The 24305-nt window shown below is 37.3% G+C and overlaps 1 pseudogene; it reads left to right on the top strand.

The window, feature by feature from the left end:
• Window positions 1-16354: 16354 nt before the first annotated feature.
• LOC118847159 overlaps window positions 16355-24305 on the top strand; it is a 39307-nt pseudogene continuing 31356 nt past the window's right edge.

Below are 24305 nucleotides of genomic sequence, written 5' to 3'. Positions count from 1 at the left end.
TGTTATAACATGGAAATAGAAATGGATTTGTTCTGGATGCTCTGAAATGAAAATGTTTAAATGCCACACCCTGGAGATTATGTGGAGAAGTGAAATGATCACATCATGATTTTGTCTTTTGGGCAATCTGATGTAGCATAATATTTTCCAAAATTTCATCTACTTGTGATCTCATAATGAGTACAACTATAATGACAAGAACAGCAGCAGCAACAACAAAAGTTTGTTTTGCCATATTTAGGAATGTGTCTTCTGTGATATCAGAAGTATTCTTGGAGTCAGCAACACCTAAGCTCAAGTCTGACCTCTGACACACGTGACAATGGGCAAGTCATTTGAGTTCTTGTTGCCCAGGCAACTCTTTAAGAGTATAAGTTACAGATTAATGGCACACCTACATTGTTTAGGGGAGTTTCTAGGTGAGAATAGCCCTTGACAGATGAAATTCTAGATTGACTATAAAAAGAAAAAAAAGTTGCTTAAACATATATTTGTGTTTGTAGGAAATGGGAGATGGGGACTCATTTATTCAGGTTTTTTTTTTCCAAATAACATTTATTAGGTATCCAAAGGCAGTGGCACAGACTTTAAAATTCTTTCTGATGGAGTTATCTAGGGATAGTAAATTCTGTTCAATACCAAAAGGTAACGAGTCATTATTCTAATTTACCTCTACTACACCACCATCTAACACATTTCAAAATACTAGTTGGCTCTACAGAGATAGGTCAGGTAAAACTGTGATACATCATTAAAACCATATTAAGGACATGGTTAATTAGATTCACCAAGATCTATCCAGAAAACCTACAATTTCTCGTACCTATAATCATCATCCTGTTTACTTACTTGTCAGTAAAATAATTCTGGTGATCATTGATGACTATTGAATTAGACTAATAAAACTTAGGAAAATTGCTCAGGTCACTTCATGCTATACAGAAAAAGCCACATCCCCCAATCTGTAGGGGCTTGTTCTTGGAGGATGCACAGTGCAGTAAAAAAGAGCAATATCTCTGAACTTAGGGGCCCTGGGTTCAAATCCCATCTCTGTTACTCTGGTGTCACTTTGGGCAATTCATTTAACATCCTGGCCCTCAGCTTTTTCACCTTGACACAAAGGGTTGGACCAGAAGGCCCTTTGAGTCCTTCATCTAGACAATGAAAAGATTGGACCAGATGACCTTTTGGACCCTCCTAGTTCAATTTTGTTTTCATCCTATGATCTATAATTTTACACAGACACAATATCAAAACAGGCAAAAACTAGTAGGGATGTAGCAAGAACTGAGAGTTAGTAATCATCATTCCAGGTAGATGTCATATGCCTAGAGATCAATTGTTACCACCGGGTGGCACTGCTAGTCATTGTTCTGCTTTTATTGAGGGGGGGGCGGGGCTCTGAATCTGGGGAGTTCCATCATTTCCCTGGGCCGCTACCCTAAGAGTGGGGTAGGCTTCTAGGACCCTACTGTTCCTTAAGCTATAAGCCTAGGGAGTTGGAAGATATGGGTTCAAAACCTTACTCTGTGCTTTATGACCATGGTCAACTAATTATTTAGTTAACTGTCATAATCCCCACTGCACCAGCTAAGAGGAATGCTTGTTCCAATTACAAAGAGTTTTTTTTTTCTTCTTTGAGCCTGGGTCTCCCTATTTTGCCTGGACTAGAAGTACAGAGGACACTACTGACAGGACCAATATGAGTGCTCATTACTAGGAAACTATAACCTTCTTCATTTCCCCCAGCTGACCAGTTAGGCATCCTGGTGGCCTTCTGCTCCTGGTGACTCACCATATTGATGCTAGACAGCGTAAATATGAAGTGGAATTTAGCTCTACTACAACTCAGAACCCCTAAACTCAAGGGATCCACCAGCCTAATCCCACCCCAGTAGCAAGATTTCAAGTGTGCGCCATGACATCTGGTTTTAGAAACAAAGCAATTCTTTCTATCAATGGGATGAAGCAGAATAGTTCCCGCCCTGCCCCAGAACTACAGGCTCTATGGAACTATCATCAGGGTTTCTTCTGCTGATGGTCATCATCTTTGCATTCCCAGATTCCTTAGCTCATTGAGATTATTCAGAATAGTTGCACTGAGACTGGACTACCATTGCTGTAGAGGAATAGAGAGCCCTGAAATCCAATTGATAGTATCCTTACAACTGTGAGTGGTTCACTGTCCCATTCCTCCACCATGTATTTTATGAACCTTACTTAAAGAAACACATCTTTCCAAGTAGTAGATTTGGAATTAGAAGATCTGAGTTCAAATCCCCACTCCGTTATTTCCTACCTTTGCAAAGTTGGTCAATTCACTTAAACATCTTAGCTTCCTCATCTACAAAATGTAGGCAAGATACATAGATTAGTCTCTTCTGGTTCTGAAGTCCCCGTTTGCATTAGTCTTTTTTTTTAGTTTCAAAGGTTGTTTCTAGTTCAAAATCTTATGATCTTATAGTCCTTAGGTCACTGACTGAAAAAGGACTATCTTGTGTGTTATTCTACCAGGTAGCACCCTGACAGTCTGCCCATGCTGCCAGGGATGGATCAGTAGCCCTGGGTCACCCTGGATGAGTGAAGCCACCTATAAGAGGGTAGCTGTCTTTCAAAAGGCTGGGCTCACAGATTATTGTCTGAGGGCTTAGAAAGGTGAAAGAAGATATGATTACTACCTTCGAAGATTGGAAAGGTTATCATGTGCAACAGGATTAGGCTAATTCTGCTGGGCACCAAAGGGAAGAATTAGAATCAATGGGTAGAGGGCAGCTAGGTGGCACAGTGAGTAGAGCACCAGCCCTGGAGTCAGGAGGACCTGAGTTCAAATCCAGCCTCAGACACTTGACATACTTACTAAGCTGTGCGACCTTGGGCAAGTCACTTAACCCCAATTGCCCTGCCTTCCCCTCTGCAAAAAAAAGAATCAGTGGGTAGAAGGTAGATACTGACTCAATTAAGAAAAGGGAAAAAGCCTGGGATGATGGTGCACACTTGTAATCCCAGCTACTAGGGTGGCTGAGGTTGGTGAATCAGTTGAGTTTGAGGGTTCTGAGCTCCAACAGTATGACTAAAGTACTTTGGGTATATGCACTGTATAGCACCAATATGATGAGTGACTAGGAACAGCCACTATGATGCCTAGGGAATGGAGCAGATTAAAGTTTTCCTACTGATCAGCACTTCACATAGACAAGGCTCACAAGTAGTGGTTGGTGTACTTCTAGACAGAGAAATCAAGTTCCAAAAAAAAAAAGAAAACACTCCCTAACAATTAGAGCTATTCAAGAATTACTGAGTACTCTGACACTGGTGATCATTTAGAAGAGGCTGAATGATGAGTTCTGAAGGAATGTGATACAGGGAAATTGTACTTAATGTAGAGATTTGAATTAGATTACCGCTGAGGTCTCTTTCATCTCTGAAATTCTATAATTCTAAACCCTAGTCATAGCTATTTCTCTTGCTAGATGTTGATAATCTCTCCTGGGTTAAACACTTGCACCTGTTGAGATTAGATTTTTTTTTCTTGTTCTGGGCATTTTCCCAGAGCTCAGTCTTCCAGTTTTTCATGTACCTCTTAGGTTCCTAAGTTTGCAAGCTCACTGTCTCTCTATCTCTCAATCTCTCTTTATCTTTCTGTCTCTCCACAGATCTCTCTGCCTGTCTCTGTCTCTCTCCCTCTGTCTCAACAATCATGCATTTATTGCCTACCAGGTATTAGATTCTATGCTAGGTGTTGTAGGTCCAAAGACAAATAATGAAGCAGTCTCTACTGTCAAGGAGCTTCTTCTTTGCTGTTCTTTTCCTGTTTCAAAAGCTTTATTTTGTTTGCAATTTAATTCCATTCTGTCTAGCTTATCCTATATTCTTTTGCACCGCCCCCCCCCCATACATCCACAAAAGACAAACCAAAAAAAAACCCTTTGGTTTCTTCACAAAGCCACTCACCTTTGTAGCAAAGAACTCCCAATCAACCTCTTCAGACCACCCCCCCAAGCAAGAATGGCCTTGCCTTCCTTTCAGGACTGCTGACAATAAAACAACTCTCTTTTAATGCATTAGCATTTAATTACAGCTAACCTGCCTTGGCTAAAGCTCATCTTGTCATCTCCAAATCCTCAATGACTACAGGGGACTGAATGTTTTCATCATAAAAGCTGGCACTGGCTACTGATCCCTCCATGTACAAGGACATTTCACTTTTGATGTTGAAAAAAAAAACCTAAAACCTAAAAACAATACAGGATTGGAAGTATATTCTAGCATTATCCTGCAGGCAGAAATCTCTGGCCTATTGACAATTTTCTTAATGGTACCTTTTATGTATATATCAAGAATTGACAAAGCCTATCCAGTCAGTGTTTTATCTCAGCAACTACCTATCCCTGATGAAAGGTTGGAGCCCTAATTGCACAATAATAGAACTTGAAGGATGTCATAAATCTCTTTTCTGTACCAAACTGGTCAGCAGCTTACTTTCAGGCATATTTGAATTTTAGGAAGGGCAGATTCTGTCTTCCACGTCTTATTTTTTTTTTATCTTACTCAGCAACTTACTGGCATAATTTATGACAGCACCTGCTCCCATTGGTTAATTACAAAGTCTACCAAGTAGAAAATGTATTTCCTTTCATCTACTCTTGATGTTGCAGACATTTCATTGTACATTTGTTAAGTTTTCTACTTTGGGAAGAGCAACATGTATCTGGGCTGCACTATCCATTTTATTGAAGATTTTTGTCTCATCTTGTTTAATTCCTTCCCCAAACTTTTCCAAACAGTCTTTATATCTTAAATGTTTCTTTGTGGCATCACTGTGGTATCTTTGACCAAAGCACTATTATTATGGAAATGAAAATTAAGCACCATTCTGCATTTCACAAAAATTACTATAACCTTTTTGGAAAAAGAACAGGGTTTTCCAAAATTAAGTTTGGGGAAAACAAGCATATGCCCTCAAAATCATTTTGTTTTTCCATGTAATTATTGCTTTTACAGACAGAAATACAATTTTTTTCTTACCAAATGGGTATCTGTGTTATTAAAAAAAGCCTTTGTTTTCCATTTGCCTAGTAGAGAAATAAAGTCATGTAATCTAAGAGTTTGTTCTTTGAGGAACAATTTCTTTTTTCTGTAAGAATGTAAATTTTTCCAATGAAAATAATACTTCAAATTTCTGGTGCAGTTTTTCTTACTAATAAAAGGATTTATCCAATCACTAATTAAATCAGGGCATTCTGAGTCAAGGCAGCCCCTAGGTAGAATTTCGGAGGATTGGGAATTTGTCTTTGCTGCTGCCCTTAATTCTGCTATTGCTCTCACCCTTATTCCTGGGTCTGTCCTTCATGACTCAATGACCTCCAACAACTTTGTCCAAGATGAATTTAGCATAATTGCCTCTTACTTCTTGTAAGTTCTATCATTCCCCCAAAGTCTCCAATATCCCTCCAATATTCTGAGGGTTCTCACAAAGAATTTTCCAAAATTTTCCTCTCATTTATGTGATTCTCATGTATCTACTACTACTATCACAGAATCTTGGTATTTGAGAGCTGGAGGAACCTCTGCAGCCATCTGATCTAAGTCATACTTGAATGAAATCCTCACTATAATGTAATGCCCACTCTTTTCTATGGGAAAACAGGAATTGTTAATGTGAACTTTTGCAATTTCAGGATTTAAAAAAAAGCTTCCAAAGGGACATCAACTCCTAAGATCACAGATTTAGAGATTGAAAGGGCCCTAGAGGTTATCAACTCCAAACCCATCTGAGGCCCAGAATAGTTAGGGTCACATATCTTAACCAGGATTCAAACCCAAGTTTTCCTGACTCTATCCGCTTCACATGCAGCCTCATCACGTCAATTAACTAAGAATGTATTAAGCACCTTCTCTATGCATGAGGGACATGCTAGGGGCTAGAAATAAAAGACAGCATGAAAAATATTTCCACCTCTCTAGTAACTTCAGTTCAATTGGGGAACAAAGAACATAGACACAGAAACAAATATAAAACAATATAACTACGGGACAGAACACTAGCAGTCCAGAAAGTGGTAAAGACTTCCTGTAGGAGATGGCATGTGATCTGAGCCTTGAAGGATGCTAAAGAATCTAAGAGACATAAGCGAAAAGATAGTGCTTTCCAGACATGAAGGAAAGCCTTTGTTAAAGCACAGGAGTAAGAGATAAAATGTTGTTTGTGTAACAGCAACTAGAAAAGTTTGGTTAGAACATAAAGTGTGTTACAAAACACATTTAGAAAGTTGGGCTGGGGATAAATTATGAAGGCTTTAAACACTAACTGAGGATTTTGTATTTCTGAAGCAGACAGTACAGATGGACATTAAATTGAGCCCAGAGATGAACAGGAGAATGAGAACTGACTAGATGGCTTTGGGTACATTATAAAACAGATAGATAAATGTACGAATGGATGAATGGATGGAAGAATAGATGGATAGATGGATAAATAGATAGCATTTATGCAGTGATTTAAAGTTTGCAAATCTTTTGTAATTTATTTGATCCTCACAATAACCTTGTGGCATAGATTCTATTACTATCCCCACCTCATAGAATATATTCTGCTTCATATATTCAGCCTCACACAAAAGCTTAAAGTCACCTTTGCAAAACTAAAGTAATTGGGGTAAGCAACTAAGTTCTTTCCCTATCTCTGGGATTATGGAATCTCTGACCTCTTCTCTTACTTACGAGGTTACTGCCAATGCTGGAAATGTCTACTTCAGGATCACTATTTGGTCTCCTATGCTCAGGGAAGAAATCCAACACAGAAGTATTTAAGGATTCAAGGCTCAGACTCAGGTTTGCCTAAGTAGTATATATGTGAAGATTTGACTTCACAGATGGTCAGGGAGGGAGTTAATGCCTACCCGTCTTACCTAAAGTCAGAGTGCTGTATCGGAAGGTTTCTTCAGTTCACTGTATGCTCTAGAATTCAAAGTTCAAAAGGCATTTTTTCTAAAGTATGTATTATGTGCAAGCACAAAGATCTATGAGTCTATGCTTAGCAGTAAGTCAGTTTCCTTTGATTCATAGGTGAGGGTTATTTGTGAATCAAGGGCTCTTCCCCACATGCAACTTAAGCCTGTCATTTTATGTCTGGAAGGGAGGCAGATAGTTCTCCTCACCCTTCTCCAAGGGAGACTTAAATTCCTGTCATTGTTCCATTAACTGGGGACAGAACCCCAAGCTTTATATTCAAGGCTTGACTCCTCTCCCACCAAATACCTATTCCACAATGAATATATTCGCACAGAGTTTCTAATCTCCCTCTCTCCTTCCTTTCTTTTCTTTCCCTCCCCCTCTCCCTTTCTTACTCCCTCCACATCTCTCTGGCCCTTTCAATCAGTGAGGACAGAGTTACAACAATAGCCTTTGGGACTGGGGTTACCTTTGAATATAAAAAACAGACAGCTAGTCAGGGCAGGGAAGGCTTGGTGAAGAAGAGGAATCCAACCAAATTAGCTGCAGGTATAAGGATAGAAGTTCTACTTAGCTTTAAAAAGCAAAACCAAACAACAATAACAAAACCTCCAGGGAAATGGCAAGTCCAGTGGCCCAAAGGCAATTTTAGTACTTGGGGAGAGGTACATAGCAGCTGCAATAACAGGGTGTGTGTGTGTGTGTGTGTGTGTGTGTGTGTGTGTGTGTGTGTGTGTTGGGGAGGGGGTGTGGTATAGAACCCTGGGGCAGCTTCTCCTTGTCATAAATTATAATGCTCTGTTATTCTGTTATTTTCTGACAGCTCTCGTGCATGCCCTGTGAACCAAAGGCACAGGCAAATGCTGACATTAGTCCTCCTCACTCATTCTGAAATTCAGCCAAATGCCCTTTTTCTTTATTCCCCACACATGACGCTCCATCTCCCCTTCCTATGACTTTGCAAAGTCAGGCCTTGAATGCATTCTGTGCTCACCAATGCCTCACAGACTTCCTCTCTTCCCTAGAAATGCAGCTCCAAAATTACCTTCTACATGAAACTTTTCCTGATGCCCCCAGCTGCTAGTGCCCTTCATCTCTAATGACCTTGTATTTAACTGCTTAACATTTATTTGTGTTTACTCATTTTATGATTTTTGTTCTAGATATGCCCTTGTTAGAGTGTAATCTCTTTGGGAGTCAGGATTATTTTATTTTTGAGTCACCTAACACAGTGTAGCCCACAGCAAGTGTTTAATAAAAGATTGCAGATTGACTAATTGGTGGCATCTAGCCCATTTTCTGCATTACCCCCAAGTGAAACAAAGAAACCAAGCTTCCCTCTCTTTAACTTTGAAACTACATAGAGTGCTTTCTTCAAACATTTATCTGCTTATGTGTCAGTCATTGTTCTTCCTTCTCTGGTTTTCTCCATGAAATCTTCTCTTGTACTTGGCACCAAGAAACACAAACACTGTCCAAAAGCTGTTATATCCCTATCCATATTTTGTAATGTTGCCTTTGTATATATTTAATTATATTTACTATACATTTATTGTGTCTTTTTTTTGTCCTTCAGGACAGGGACTAAGCTGTCAATATTAAAGGACCTTTCACTATTTCCTTTGTTCCTACAGCATCTATTAAAAGGCATTTGATATAGTGCTGTGCTGGGCCATCATAAATGTTTATGTTTATCAATCATTGCTGATTATTGTCATGACTAATAACGACAATTATTTTCATTTACATAGCCCTCTGGGATTCACAAAACACCCTCTTCACAATAACCCGAAGAAGGAGATGGTACAATTCTTATCTGCATATTCAGGTAAGATTACTGAAGGTCAGAGATGGGGAACAAAGCAACAAGCATTTATTTTAGCACACACTATGTGCCAGGAACTACGCCAAGTGCTTTAAGATATCATTTCATTTAATCCTCACAACAACCCTATGTTAGACCACATTCTTTAGAGTGGTTGTAGATCTCATTAAGAAGATCCTGAAATGTCCTGAAGCTTGATATAACCAGCAAGAATTTTTAAAGAGATAATTTATTAGTCTAAATGGTCTTGGAAAAAGGTGAGGAAGGCAGCAAGTTTACAGAAAGTAGCTCTGTGGAAGCTACGAGAGAGTTCACAAAAGTGTAGTATAACAGGAAGAAGAAGAAAGATGAAGGAGAGAATGTGGTCCACCCAGATGTAGAAAATGCAAAGGTAAATAACCTGTCATCTTTAAGCTCACAGTCTACGGAGATGATGTACACTCATAACGAAGGACATGTTATTACTTAAGAAGTTTATTAACAAAGAGTTTTCTTGGTGCTGATATCTACTTCTACACTCGGAGCTGGTCCCGGGGCTTCTGTTTTAGGTCTGCTCAGTGACCAATCTGGGAACATCAACCTGAATGATTAATTTCAGCTTATCACCAGAAGTCTTGTCATCATTATGGAGACTGCTTCAGTTTTGGTCTTCAATACCTCATTTTCTTTATCAACCTGCGGGCTAGAGGACAGAACTAAAAATCTCCTCCCAAAGTTTCTCTCTCTAGAGGACACAGTAATTGCCATCATGTCTTCAGTTGCTGCTAGCGGTTCAGCTTGGTTTCAACTCCAAAAACATCACAGAGTCACACAGCTACTAAGTGTCTGAGGCTGGATTTGAACTCAGGTCTTCCTGACCCCACGCCTGCTGCTCCATCCACTGCATCACCTAGCTGTCCTTCCCTGGGATTTGGCTTCCCGATTGAAAACCAAGTCTCCCCTCAACCTTGATCAGAAAGCAAGGACAGGAGATTTGCCCCTGGAGAAAACTACTTCAATCTGGTTCTCAGTAAGGGGTAAAACAGAAGGGAGGGTCTCACTTGGGAGGATCCCAACCCAGACTAATTAAGGAGCAGATACCTTGTAGTCTGAGAATTATTACTCAGTTATACCCTTCAGATACTGCCTGCCTTTCAGAATAAAGAAAAGGATGAATCATGGGGTAATATTGGTTATTAATTAATATAGCCCAAGATTAATTGTCCTCATATCTGTTTGGAATCTCTCCTCATTTTGAATACTGCATCGTGCCTTCAACATAAGAGCAGTGAACCCTTTTATTCCTTAAATTATATTCATGACCAAGGGTCAAAGTTATATGCCTTATCCTCAGAAAAAATAAGGATGGGGGAATCTTGTTTTTCAGTCAATTGTATTATGGTAAAAATGTGGCTTACGGTGGAATATAACTTGAGAAAGTCTGCCTAATTTCTTCTAATTCTCTCACTAAGCATGCCCTTAGTGAGTATGCATATAATTCTGATAAAATGTTCTGTAAAGATGGGAATGGAACAGTCATTGATCCTCCCATCATCATCTCCCTTTGGCAATAAGAGCATCCATTTTTCACCATGCCTATAGTTTCTTACCCTCATTCAGAAACCCTGAAAATCAGTCCTTCAGTGCTCTCAGAATTTTCTCCTCCAACATGAATCTCCTCTGTGTATATCTGATCTAGCCCAAATTTTTTTATCCTTTTTTCCTGTTTCAATCCCATTTTTGCTTCATCTAGAAGCACATAAGGCAATGTGATTTTAGACTCCAAACATGATTCCTTCCCTCTTCTCAAAGGTGAAAAGAGGTATAAAAATCTCTAAAGTTCTTTCTACAATTTCATTTTTTGTCATCCTAGATTCATACATAGATGTTGCAGAGGTGACTTTGCCTAAAAGATTAGATCTCTTGTCAATGCTTTAATTAAACTATTTCCCCCCATCTACTGCTTCATTCTGTCTTCTTAGATGACACCATTCTTAATGTTTCATGATACGCATGATTTTACAAATGAGTTTCTATTCCAAACTGTTATTGGCATAGTATAGTACAGTGAATGGAGTACTGGGTTTGGGGTTATAGTCTGGATTGGAATTATGGTTCAGAAATTTAATAGCTAAATTTGCCTGGGCAAGTCATTTAACCTTTCCAGGCTGTAGTTTCCTCATATATAAAATGAAGGGATTGCAATCAGTGACCTCTAGGGTACTTTAAGCTCTAAATCTATGACCCTATGTACATCCATTTAGCAAGTAAATAAAGTGTTTGCTGACTAAATTGATTATTAGGCTCTTTTGATCCCTTCAAGATGGCAATTTATTTACATTGGTTAAACTTCTATATGAAATTGTTATAATTGGTTTTGATGACCTCTCTTCCATCTATTTTCCCATTTGTGGACATAAAGTCATTTAATAGGTCAGGCACTAGTGGTTTTCCTTGCATGTTGTATCATTTTTGTCATTTAAAAATATTTCTTCAAGCTTTGTATCAATTTTGATCTTTTCCCTAACAAAGCAGTATTTTGGACATCCATGCACAACTTACTTAAAAAAGACTGCAGAGATATAGGCTGAGTCAAGATAGGAGAGTAAAAGCAGGGAGTTGCTTAAATTCTCCCGAACACCCCTCCATTAAAGCATTAAAATAATGCTTCAAAATGAATTTTGGAGCAACAGAACCAAGAAAAGGACAAGGTGAAACAATTTTCTAGCCCAAGAAAACTTAGAAGGTCAGCAGGACATCTCACTGGAGTGAGAGCAGTCCAGCAAAGGCCACAGGCCGGGAAGCAAGACTTGGGAGGTGACTGATTTGGGGGCTGCAGTTTCCAGAACTCTCAGCCCACGGATGGATGGTAAAGGGATTGAACAACTTCTCAGAAGGAGATAAAAGGGAACCCTTTGCTAGCACTGTGTACAGGACTCTGTTTAATTGTCCATGTGTGGTTTGGGGTCACAGTACCAGGGTAGGGAGGAACACTAAGACACTAGAGTGTGCAGCCTCAGTGGAGTGGGGCTGAGTGGGTGCTGACTTTAGAGCTGCATTCAGAACACCTGCCAGCTCCAGCTGCCTGTCTCCTGTGTTCTTTACTTCATGTACTTTTCAATAGCTTAAGCCAGAACCTTTTGGCTCTGAGTGATTTACTAAAAAGATAACAGATCCCCAAATGTCCTCCATGAAATTGATAAACTTTTTGAAATTATATGTGTCCAAATATTCACACAATTTCTCATTTAAAAATTTTTTTGATTAGTGGTAAAACAGTTATAAAAATGATCTGAGGACCATGCCACCCTGAAGTTCTAAAGTTCTCTGAAGGATTTAAAATCTTATTTTGTGTCCTTGAACTGTGTTTCTCTGCAATTCTGTTTTCCAGTTTTTAATAAAAGTTCTGACTGTTCATTTAAGACATCAAACTTTTTTACATACACATGAAGCATCATTCTAAGTATTTTATATGATGATTTATCGTTGTATTTGTCATACAGTTAATTTTCCATCCCAAACTACTCCAATCCCTCTGAAAATCATTTCTTCATAAACATATGCTATCCATTTTTGTTAAACCAAAGGTCTTTTCCAATTCCTTTTAAAAAATAAAAATGTTCATTGATAACAGCAGTATCTAATATCCTTTACCAATAGATTTAACACTTTTCCTTTACAATTCCAAGTCACAGATCAGGGTGGAAAAGCGTGCTTGTTGTCACTCATAGACCAGAGCACAGGCCAGGAGAGCAGTGAACACACAACTCCTTAGATCATATCACCTTGGAAGAACTCCTGAGATCATACCACACTGGAAGAACTTCTCCTTAGATCATACCACCTTGGAAAACTTGCAGACCCCTCAGAATGAGCTCTGAAAATAGGAGCAAGAAGAACCTGAAGCTGGAGATAGTGCCCTCTTCACACCCCAGAGCAGAGCCCATCTTTAACATAAAGTTATAAGTCAAGAAATAGGCTGGAAAAATGAGTAAACAACAATAACAAAAAAAGAACCTGGCCACAGAAAATTAGTAATTTAGCAATCTCACTATGAATCAAAATGTAGAACATTTCAGAACAATCCTAAAAAGAAGACATGTCCCCCTCACTCCACCCCCATATCTTATTTGGCCATCTTAGAGTGATGAGCATGGATATTCAAAACAACCTAAATAATAGAAAATAAGTACCATACTGTACCTTGTTTTTCCTCTCCTCCAATTATTGGTTGCCACCTGCACCTTAGTATACATTAAATAAGGTTGGTATATGACTGAGGTCTAAAAGTATTCTTACAAACCATTAAAACTTACAAGAAATTCCATGTATAACCATAAAATGATGTTATATATGTGTGTGTGTGTGTGTGTGTGTATATATATATATATATATATATATATATATATATATATACATATATATATATATAGCTTCTAGAGATACCAATGAAAATAACCAGAGCTTAAAAAGCACAGTGCCTGGTTTAATGACTTTTTTAAAAATATGTGCATATCAGTGAACTCTAAGCCACAAAAAATGGACAAAAACACTTAATAAAAGCCTATATGAATAGAAAATAAGGTTAGCCTCAACATCTGGATGAGAATGTTATTTTTCATTCAGAAAAAGATGCAGAATTATTTATTAAGAAATGTTCTTATGTACATCCATGCACAGGGTTTTTTAAAATAATGTGGTTTTTAAAAAAGCATTCTATCTATCTTTTAAAGCTGTAAAGTGCCTCTGAGATCACAAAGGCCTTAAAGGACACATTTCCTCTTCCAAAGACATCCCTACTCCAGGCGCTATAATTAATTCCTTGGGGCTATACAGCAAGAGAAGTCTCTGGAGACAATTTTTCACTTACACCACCAGCCTTTGTAGGAAAGGTGAGATTTGTTTAGCTCCCTAAGTCTCAATTACTACTGCCTTTTCTCTAGTTGCCGACATGGGGTCATTCTACTGCTAACAGAATCTTTTAAGGGCACCTTTGCATGAGTACAGATAAAGTACAACTCCTGAATCTTTTAAAAAATGAGCCAGTCTTTCCAAACTTGACAAAAACAGAGCTGTGTGACCACTTAGAGGATTTTAGTCCTTTTGCATTAAATGTATTGTCACTTATTTTTTTCTATTCATCTGCAGATTTTACTTTCAATAAAAGATATGATGACCTTAGTCAGAATTGTTGTGGTGGTTGTTTTTTTGTTTGTTTTTGTTTTTTTTTTTTATCCTCTTAGTAAAATATTGTACTCAATTGGCTAAATGTTCAACTTTTCAAAGGTGCTCAGATTAGCTTGAGAAATTTCAAAAGACAAGTTTATGCTAAAAGGATTTGTTTGGATTGGACTTCTACTTATACAGTGAATGCTTTGAATAGGAACTTTAGAAAAGAAAAAAAAATACCCAGAACCCATTCATCTATTCTTCTGCTTTAACTTATTCAATTTTCCCCCTAAAAACATTCAGTTCTCTATGACATTCACGGAACTTCAATGCCAACTGGTCAAGTGGTTGACTAAATGTGTTGCATGCCAACCTCATCAAAAGGACATAATCATGAACATAATCACTAGCTGTTCCCCTTCAGAATCTTCTGTAAAGTGCTGAAGTAATTTGGCAATGCACTTGCAAGCTTAGAATCTCCATATGGCCTGTAGATCCCTGGCTTCTTGATGACCTTGATCAGGCATGTAATAACCCGTTTAGCTTTAAAAATGGTATTTGTCCCTAAATGTACAAGTATCCTTCGCCACATGGCTTTTTTGCAGCCTGGGAAAGGCTACTGGGGTTTCAGAGCAATTTGCCTTCCCCTTGTTACCCAATTGATTTTTCAGTTACTAAGTGTTATAATTAATACCAACTGAATCTCCTGTTATTAGCTCTCTCTTCTTCTTGAAATTTGTATACATTATTCTATATATTTGCATCTGCTTACTTGTATAGAATGTTTTGAATGCTAATATAATGTAAGAAGCTTCTTGAAGGCAGGGGTTATTTTCATGTTTGTCTTTGTAACCCCAGTACTCAATGCAGCAACTTGCACATAATAGATATTTAACAAATACTTGTTAAATTGACTTAAATGATATGCTTTGAAAATAATGGAAATATTCTATTTGGTATGTTTTTATGTTTTTTCCATGTCATTTTTTTCTTATCATATCATCTCTACTTGGATTGGCCATAGGTATGCCAAATTCTACTGTACAAAGCAGAACTCATCCTCTTCCCTAAATCGACTCCTCTTTTTCAAGCTTTCCTGTTTCTGTTGAGGTACCACTACCCTTTCAATAGCCAAGATTCACAATTTCAATCCTTTTTAACTCTTTAGTCTCCATACATATGGAATCAATTGCCTAGTCTTTTTCATTCTACTTCCAGAACGTCTTTTGCATTTATTCTCTCCATCTAATTTGATTAGGAACCACCATAGTTCTAGTCCTAATTACCTCTCATCTAGATTATTTCAATGTCCTTTCATTTTGCCTCCTAGCTTCTAGCCTATCCTTTCTCCTGTCTATCCTCCATACAGCAGCCAATAGAATCTCTCTAAAGCACAGGCCTGTACATGCTGCTTGCATGCTAAGTAATCTTAAGTGGTTTTCAACTGCATATAATGTAAAATACAAATTCCTCAGATTGGCATTAAAAACACTTCATAATCTGGAACTCATCAGCATTTCCAGATTTACTTCAAATTATTCACCTTCGCTCATTCTAAATTCAAGCAAATTTTACCTTCTTGTTGGTTTTTTGTCTAAACTCAAGTGTAGCACATGTGGGGTACCTTGAGTGGCCTTTGATGTGGATCTTTCAATGTCGCCCCTCTCACAAGAAGTTCTTCCTTCTATATGGTACCACATGCCTCTCATAGGGATATGCCTATCTCAGCTTTCAATGTGCTTTCCTCATTAAGCTTAATCGTTTCTATCTACATTTCTATTTTTCCAACTTTTAATAAAAGTTCTCATGCTATCTATCCCTATCAATTTCATAGGGGAGATTTGTGGATCTGTTACCTTTTTTAGTGAAAATTAAATCACCCAGAGCCAAAAGGTCCTGGTTTAAGCTACTGAAAAGTCTGTGAGTTAAAGGACACAAGAGACAAGCAGCTGGGCCTGGCAGGTGTTTTAAGCACAGCTTTAAAACCAGTACTGCCTTAGTTCAGATTCAATGTTGGGATGAAATGAGGCACTTCCTAGTCACTAATTACAGAATATTTTACCAAGGAGCAGGAGAGAGACACTTAACTTCTCTGGAGGTAGCCCCCTTCTATGTCCATTTGGACATGTGTCTGCTCAGTCATCACTGACTTGTGAGGCTTTAGGCACTCACCAAGTTGGAGAGGCAGTAGGACTTTTTATACTTAAGAGCAAGAAAATGCATGGGGGAAGCTGGGGCCAATCAGATTGCATGGAGTTGGGAAAGGGGTGTCAGGGTCAGGGAAGGTGGGTCAGTAAATCCCTGGACCTATCTTAGAAAGAGAGGAAGAAATAACAGAGCCAAAAAGTAGTTTGTTGGACCTTTTTGAAGAAACCCATGGCAATAGCAATCAATTGATAAGCCTTTGCTTGCTAGTTCCTGACTGGCTAAATGAAGAACGAAGTTCAAACCGTCTCCTTTCGACAAGACCTAAATCTTAAAAGAGGTGAAGATTCTCAGAAAGGTATGTTGCCTTTTTCCTGCCCCATTTGTTTTGAGAGGTAAAAATCAGAAAGTGGGAAAAACAGGTACCGTTGTTGCTTTGCTTTATAAAAAGAGCTGGCTAGGTTTGTTTGCTTTTCCGGGAAAGTCAACCTGAGCAATTTGATATGAGCTTTGATCTGAATGGACAATTCAGTGTCCTAGTAAGTAAAGAACTGGTCTGTAGCACCCAGGGAAAGCCAGCCTAGGTAGCTTTGAAGTTTTTTTGTTTTTGTTTTATGTTTGTTTTTGTTTTTCTCAAAGGAAATTGATATTTGAGGTCATATTCCAAGTGCCATTTTAAGGGTAACTGTAGGTTGAGTGGACTTGCAAATGTTCAGTTTTAGGATCAAAGAGAAAAAGATTTGCCCCGTTGTAGAGGAATGAGGACTAATAGACAAGTACTTCAATAGGTGATGTAGATACAGGCACACCTCATTTTGTTGTGTTTCACTTTATTGAACTTTGAGGATTTTGTATTTTTTTTTTTACAAATTGAAGGTTTGTGGCAACCCTGCATTGAACAGATCTATCAAAGCCATATTTTTTTTCCAATAGCATGTGCTCACATCATGTCTCTGTGTCACATTTTGGTATTTCTCACAATATTTTAAACTTTTTCATTATGGCGATCTGCTATCAGTGATCTTTGATGCTGCTATTGTAATTGTTTTGGGGCGCCATGAACCATAGCCATATAGGACAGAGAATTTAACTGATAAATGTTGTGTGTATTCTGACTGCTTTACTGGCGCCCTTGTTCCCTAAAACACAATAATATTGAAATTAGGTCAGTTTGTAACTCTACAATAGTCTCTAAGTGTTCAAGTGAAAGGAAGAGTCTCACATATCTCACTTTAAATAATAATAGTAAAACAAATCTCCCCTATGAAATTGACAAACCTTTTAAATTATATGTGTCCAAATACTTATACAATTTCTCATTTAAAAATTATATTGATTAGTTGTAAAACAGTTATAAGCAAATGACCTAAGGACCATACCACTCTGCAGCTCTAAAGTTCTCAGGACAGTCCAAAATAAGAGTTTGTGTCCTTGATCTGTGTTTCTCTACATTTCTATTTTTCCAACTTTTAATAAAAGTTCTCACGCTATCCATTTAAACCATCAAATGGTTTATATATACATGAAGCATCATTCTAAGTCTTTATAAGGTGATCTGTCTTTGTATTTTTATAGAGTTAATTTTCCATCTCAAACTACTCAAATCCCTCTGAAGGCCCTGTTTCTTCATACATATATGCTATCCATTTTTGTTAAACCAAAGGTCTTTTCCAACTCCTTTCAGAAATAAAAATGTTCATTGATAAGAGAAGTATCTTATATCTTTTATAAATATATTTAACACATTACCTTTATAGAAAAGTAACATTAAGCTACTTCATATTAATAGGACATTAATGGGACAGTGTTTTGCATCACATTTTGTTTTTTATATAAGTTGTCATGCATACTGTGGATGTACTGCCTCTTCCTCTCCTGTGCTTGGAAACCTTAGCTTCCTTCAAAGCTCAACAGAGGTACCATTTCTTTTGGAAAGCCTTACTGATTCTCCCAGTTGATAGTATTCTCCCCCTTGTTTATTCATCTGTGTAAATGTCAGATCCCCCAAAGTCATGTTACAAAAATAAGAACTTTTTTCCCATTTTTTCATTCTATCCTCAGTTCCTATCACAAGGTCTTCTACATAGCAAGCACTTTGTAAATGCTTATTGTTGAACTAAATAGCGCATCATTTCAAAACCCAACCATTCAGATTCTATAGGAGTTAAAATAATTTAACTGTAAATTGGACATCTATAGAAGTCACATGAACTCTTTCAAGTACCATGTGTATTACTAATTGCATATACTATGTCTTCATATTGGGGTACTGAAGAGTGATTTATAATTTAATTATGATAAATGCATAATATATAATACAAACAATATATAATTTAATTATATTATTGTAACTTAACTGCAATTATAAAATCATAAAAGTGTTTAATTCTCTGTCTCTTTAGTTTCTTTAATGTAGATTTAATACTGGACATTGTAATACATCCTGTCCAGAAAATGTTATATTTTCTATCATAACTTTAACTTGACTTTTGTAAATGAGAAATAGCTATTCCTATTGCAATAGTGAAATTTTAGAATTCTCTGTTCATTTGATTATTGTTTATGTATTTTAAATGGAGAAAACTTGCCAGGAAGGAATATAGCATAAACTCTGGTCAGAGTTAAAATCATTGGAGATAAACTCTCAAAAGGTTTTCCCCTGCCAGGGAGTACTGGCTCTATATCACCTGGGTTGATCCTAGGACAGCTGTTTTTCACTCGGGAGTCTGCCTCTTTTAGGCACTTTGAAATCTCAGAGATGGCACTGTCAAAAGCAGATGAGATCAAGATTTACAAGTAGGTGTCAGCGGCATATTAATGTCTTTGCGGTCTGTGGTGTCTTATGATTTTCCTCAGTGGCTTCACATAAATTTTCACTAGAGAAGAGAAAGCACTGAGCCCTTTGGGACTCTGAAGATAAGTCCCTCAAGTTACTGAAGGTGGAAAGAAGAAGGGCAGAGGAAAGGGTACCCATAGCAACCATTTACAGTCTCTCCAAGGAGAAAGGCCAATCGTACCTTCAAGCAAGGTTTGGGGCCTAGTGCATGCCTGTCATCAAAGACGCCCAAGGCCCTCACCAGAGAAAATCAGTTTATTCTCCCCTGCAAAATCACAAAAGCTGTGTATATGAACTTTTCTGAATAGAAGATAGCTAGCTAGCTGGCTAAATGATAGATAGATAGATAGATAGATAGATAGATAGATAGATAGATAGATATGGTACGGTATGGCATGGTATGATATATGATATTCAGAGAAAGTTTGAAGTAGTAGGTAGCGAATACTCAGTCAACGAACGTTTATTAAACATCTATTATGTGATAGATAATGTGCTAAGTGCTAGGCATACAAAGAAAGGAAAAAAGATTTTTCTTGCACTTGAGGAGCTCACAATCTGAAGAAGGAGACAATTAATAACTATGTACAACAAGCTATATATATATATATATATATATATATATATATATATATATATATATATATATGATAAATGGGTGGCAATCATATGCATAATGTATATATGATCATGTTTACATATATATGTATATACATACATACATATGCACAATATGCACACACATTCCTTTTTCAGTTTAAAAAAGTTTAAAATTAAATTAGGATAAGAAAGGAAATGAATTGGTCTTACTACAAAACATTTTCCTTTTTTTTTCTTCTAAACTGAGATTTTTTTCCCATCCAATATAATGTCATGTGTAGACACAGCTAATGTAGCAGAACCTGCAGCCTTATTATATTGTGGTCCAAAACCAACAAGGGAGAAATTTTAGGCATTTGGGGGACCACAAAATGACAAATTTGAGAAAGACATCTCAACATAGTGAATAGTAATTGATGACTTCTTTATTAGAGTGAGAGTCATGGTTATGAGACACAGTATTGATAATGTCTTCCTAAAAGATTAGATGATAATCATCTCTATGAATGATTGATTTTGCTAGTCTGCTGTTTTTGACAAGTAGTATATGTTTGTTTTTGCTTTTTTATTATTCCAGGGCATTAGTTGTATTTTCTAGAGTTTTTCTTACCAGAAGAATCTCAATTCAGAACCTCACACCCCCATCTCATCCAATCAAAGTAGGCTCTTCCCACCCCTCACCCTCTGCCCCACTATCTCACTCAAAAAGATGAAGGCAATTTTGGCAATGTCAGGAAAGGAGATGAGCACCATAAAGAAGACATAAATATACTATTAGTTAAATTAAGATAAAGCCATTGTATCTGAAACAGGAAAGGTGTTGAGATTTAACCCTAGTGGGTGTGAAGATGAAGTAATATACCTAGTTGCTATGTCTGTTAAATAATTCAGTAGGTATTGCAGTGGATTTTTTTCCGTACTCTGTTGTATCTATTTTTCTAAAATTTTACTTCTTCATTATCAATTCAAATAGATTTTATATACATATGTGTTTATATATGTACGTAAAATCTATATTGTATCCATACATAGGCACACATGTGAATATATGTATATATGTATGCATATATATGTGTACATATATACATTTATTACTCTAAAGAAAATAGGAATCAATATTGTATATTGTCCTAATTCACATTCTATGTTCTTAATGTAGAAGGCCTGTTTGTGACAGAGTGAGAAGGAAGTTGCGATGTTTTCTCCACATAGTGACACATCATAGATGAATACTGACCAATACACCAGACAGCCCAGATAACTCCTTTATAACCTTTATGCTCACAGAAGCACCTGTTTGAAGGTCTTTCTAATGTTTACTTCAATTTGGAAATATATTCCATTATAGAAAAGTACTCCCACTGACAAATCCTTTCCTTATACATTGTCAGTGGTGCTGCCAACCTTTTCAAATGATTAAAAAAATAAACAGTAGCAGAGGAATATGTGTTTGATTACATTGACAGTGTTTTCACAGTGCAAAATGAAGTGGATATTTGGCGATTATCCAGTTAGTTTAATAAATGGAGACAGTTAAACAGGATAAATCAGACTCCCCCCAAATCAATTTCGAGACCTGAATAATCTGCTCTTTTTATCATGTGCCAAGTAACCTGGATAACTATCCCATCTCTACTCTTCTGCATGCAGTTTGGAAGCAAATCCAGGGAGGATTTGTTTTAAGATAATGCAGATTAACAATGAGAGACCAGACAAAAAGAGCTGAAAATACCTAGCGGTAAGGCAACATTAGAGTTTGTTCTGTGTGATACCTTCCTTTTTGATGCAGGTCAGATTCTTAAGCAACATAAGGCATCATTTGAACCACCCAGACTCCATTCTCTTTTAGGGTGCTACTTCTCAAAGTAGTGCCTTTCAGAAGAGAAGCTTTGGAAAGGAACTTCCCAGCATCCACCAAGGCTAATTAGCGAACAATGAAATGCTATTTTGAGAATTGTCACCTCTCTGGCATCTTTCGCTTTAAAATTCCCCTGGAGGTCTGCATTTTATGTCCTTTGGTTGGAGAATATGCACTAGGGCTTTGCTGAAAGATGGAGTCACAACTGAGGAAACTATCTGCTAGATATTAATTTATTCTCTTCCTCCCTCCTTGTTTTAAATGAGAAGGAAATTGAAATAGATGATGTTTTAGAACACAGTGTGAATGCCGTGCTTGTAACTGTAGGGTTACTTTTGGTTTCCACTTGAGCCTTTCTCATTCTTCCAGGCTGAAACCTTTGAAAACATTGCTGCCAAGGCAGTGGAAGCCAAGCTACAATTTCAGACAGGCTACTTCATAAGCAAACATTAAATCTCAGTTAATTAAAATATAGGGACTATTTTCTTCCCTAAAGCAGAATAGCTTCAAGGGAGAGAAAGAAACAGTTGTCAAAGGGAAATAAGAAAAAAATCAAACAGGTTGACAAAAAATCATGAGCTCAGTTCCTTGGAGATAGAGGAAGTCACTACATGGTGCTATTTAGGGTACATTTGGAAAACCTCTCTGATGAAAAGGACCTTAGACATACAGAATTTAGAGCTGGAATGAGCCTCAGAGGCCTCTGGTCCAACCCCCTTAATGTAAGGAAAAGGAACTAAGGCCCAAATAGGCTAAGCAACTTGCCCAAGGCCACAAAAGTAGTAAGATAGCAAAGGTGAGTTAGAATTTAGTCCTTCAGATTCCAAATCCAGTGATCTTTGCACCACATCACATCCTGTTTCTCTCATTTGCTTCAGATTTCACCATTAGAGAATATTATTTTAGGGAAAACATTGCTCTCCCCAGATATCTTCATCTAAAGTGTATACTGCTGGGAGAAATAACTCATTCTTTCACAAAATATTCAGGTAGCATTTTTAATTATTATCTCATTTGATTCTTCCAACAACCCTGTGAGTTAGGTGCTGTTATTAACCTTATTTCATAATTGAGAAAACTGAGGCAAACAGAGGTTAAGTGACTTGCCCAGGGTCACATCTGGTCTTCCCACTATTGACTTTTATTTTGAATATATTATATATCCTAGCAAAGTCCCTTAAAAACCCAAACGTGTATCCTAGCAAAGCCCTTTAAAAAGCCAAATGCTTAACCTGTCTGTAGGCATGGTTTAACAGTAGGTAGCTCCACTTAGGCAAGTGCTTTATTTGACTCTCGGAAAACAACAGCTTCTGATATGCTAGAATGAGGAGTCAAATATAATAAGCTTAAATTTAATAGGGATAATTATGAAGTCCTACAGAGGAGTTCCCCCCCAAAATCAATTGCATAAATGTTTTTGTTGATTCATTTTCAGTCATGTCTGACTCTTTGTGACCCCATCTGTGGTTTTCTTGGCAAAGATACTAGTGTGGTTTGCTATTTCCTTCTCCAGCTCATTTTACAGATGAGAAAGCTGAGGCAAACAGAGTGAAGTGACTAGCCTAGGGTCATAGAGCCAATAAGTGTCTGAGGACAGATTTGAACTCAGGAAGGTGTGTCTTCTAACCTCCAGGACTGGCACTCTACACACTGTACCACCTAGATACCTTACGCAAATGTAGGATTAGGAAAATGTGGCTATAAAGCAATTTTTTTGACAAAACAAGACAAAAAAAATCCTGAGGTTTTGGAAGATAGAAGGTCTCATATAAACCATGTGACATGGAATCCAGGTGGCTAATGTAATCTCTGGCTGCATTAATGAAGGGATGGTGTCCAGACTGAAGGAGGTAATAATCTTGTTGTATTTTGTCCTGTTGAGACCACATTCAGAGGCACTACTCATTAGAGAGTCAATTCACATCCTAGAACATTTCCAAAGGTAAAACATGAAAGTAAAGGAACATTTCCGCTGGGCAACCACAACAGTAAAGGTACTGGAAAATATACCATAGTCATTTGAAGGAACTGAGAATATTTAGAGTTTAGAAAATTTCAGTGGAACATGATAGCTCTCTTTAGGTATTTGAGAGACTGTCATTTGGATGTTAAATGTGTTCTGCTTGGTCCTAGTAGATGGAAAGCACAAGGGACCTAATTTCATCAGAATATCAGGAAGAAATTTCTAGCACTTATAACATCTCCCAAGTTCCTCACTACACCCCACCCCCAAAAAGAATGGGCTACCTGTAAAAGTAGTCAATTTCTGAACACTAATCATGCTCTTGGAATGGCTGGATGGGGGCTGTTGTAAAAAAGGATTTCTGGTTTCAGGTAAACTTTTCCAAAGGACTCTTGCGTGTATACACACACACACACACACACACACACACACACACACACACATATATATATATATATATATATATATATATATATGTAAAACAGATGTAGAAGAGGAAGGAGCCTTAGAAGTCACCTGGTCCAACCCCTTTTTACAAAATAAAAATTAATCAGTGCCTCCCCCTTGGAAATCTTCTTTCTTTCACTCTTTATCAGTTTTTTTTAATTGCATCATTTCAACAAATATAAAATATTTTTTACAATCTTAAGTTTAATAATTTGTTGTAAATTTGTGGGGTTTTTTCTGCATTGAAATTGTTATGATGTAATATTATGTCATTTAACCATATAGTATCATATTGTAAACAAGTCATTGTACACACATATTCCTGCCAATGCATATTGGACTTTCCCACAATGTGAGACAGGCTTGTCTGCCAGCACTTGCTTGTTAAGACCTGTTGGTGGACTTGACCACTGACTGGTTATAATTTGCATTTTGTGTGTTTATTTGGAAAATAATGTAATCACTACAACTTTAACTCTGTTATATAACAGATGAAACTTGTTTGAATGTTTTTTTTCAATTTTTTCTTATT

Source organism: Trichosurus vulpecula, chromosome 4 (genome assembly GCF_011100635.1).
Source record: "Trichosurus vulpecula isolate mTriVul1 chromosome 4, mTriVul1.pri, whole genome shotgun sequence".
Taxonomy (NCBI): Eukaryota; Metazoa; Chordata; class Mammalia; order Diprotodontia; family Phalangeridae; genus Trichosurus; species Trichosurus vulpecula.
This window is presented reverse-complemented; position numbering and strand designations above follow the sequence as displayed.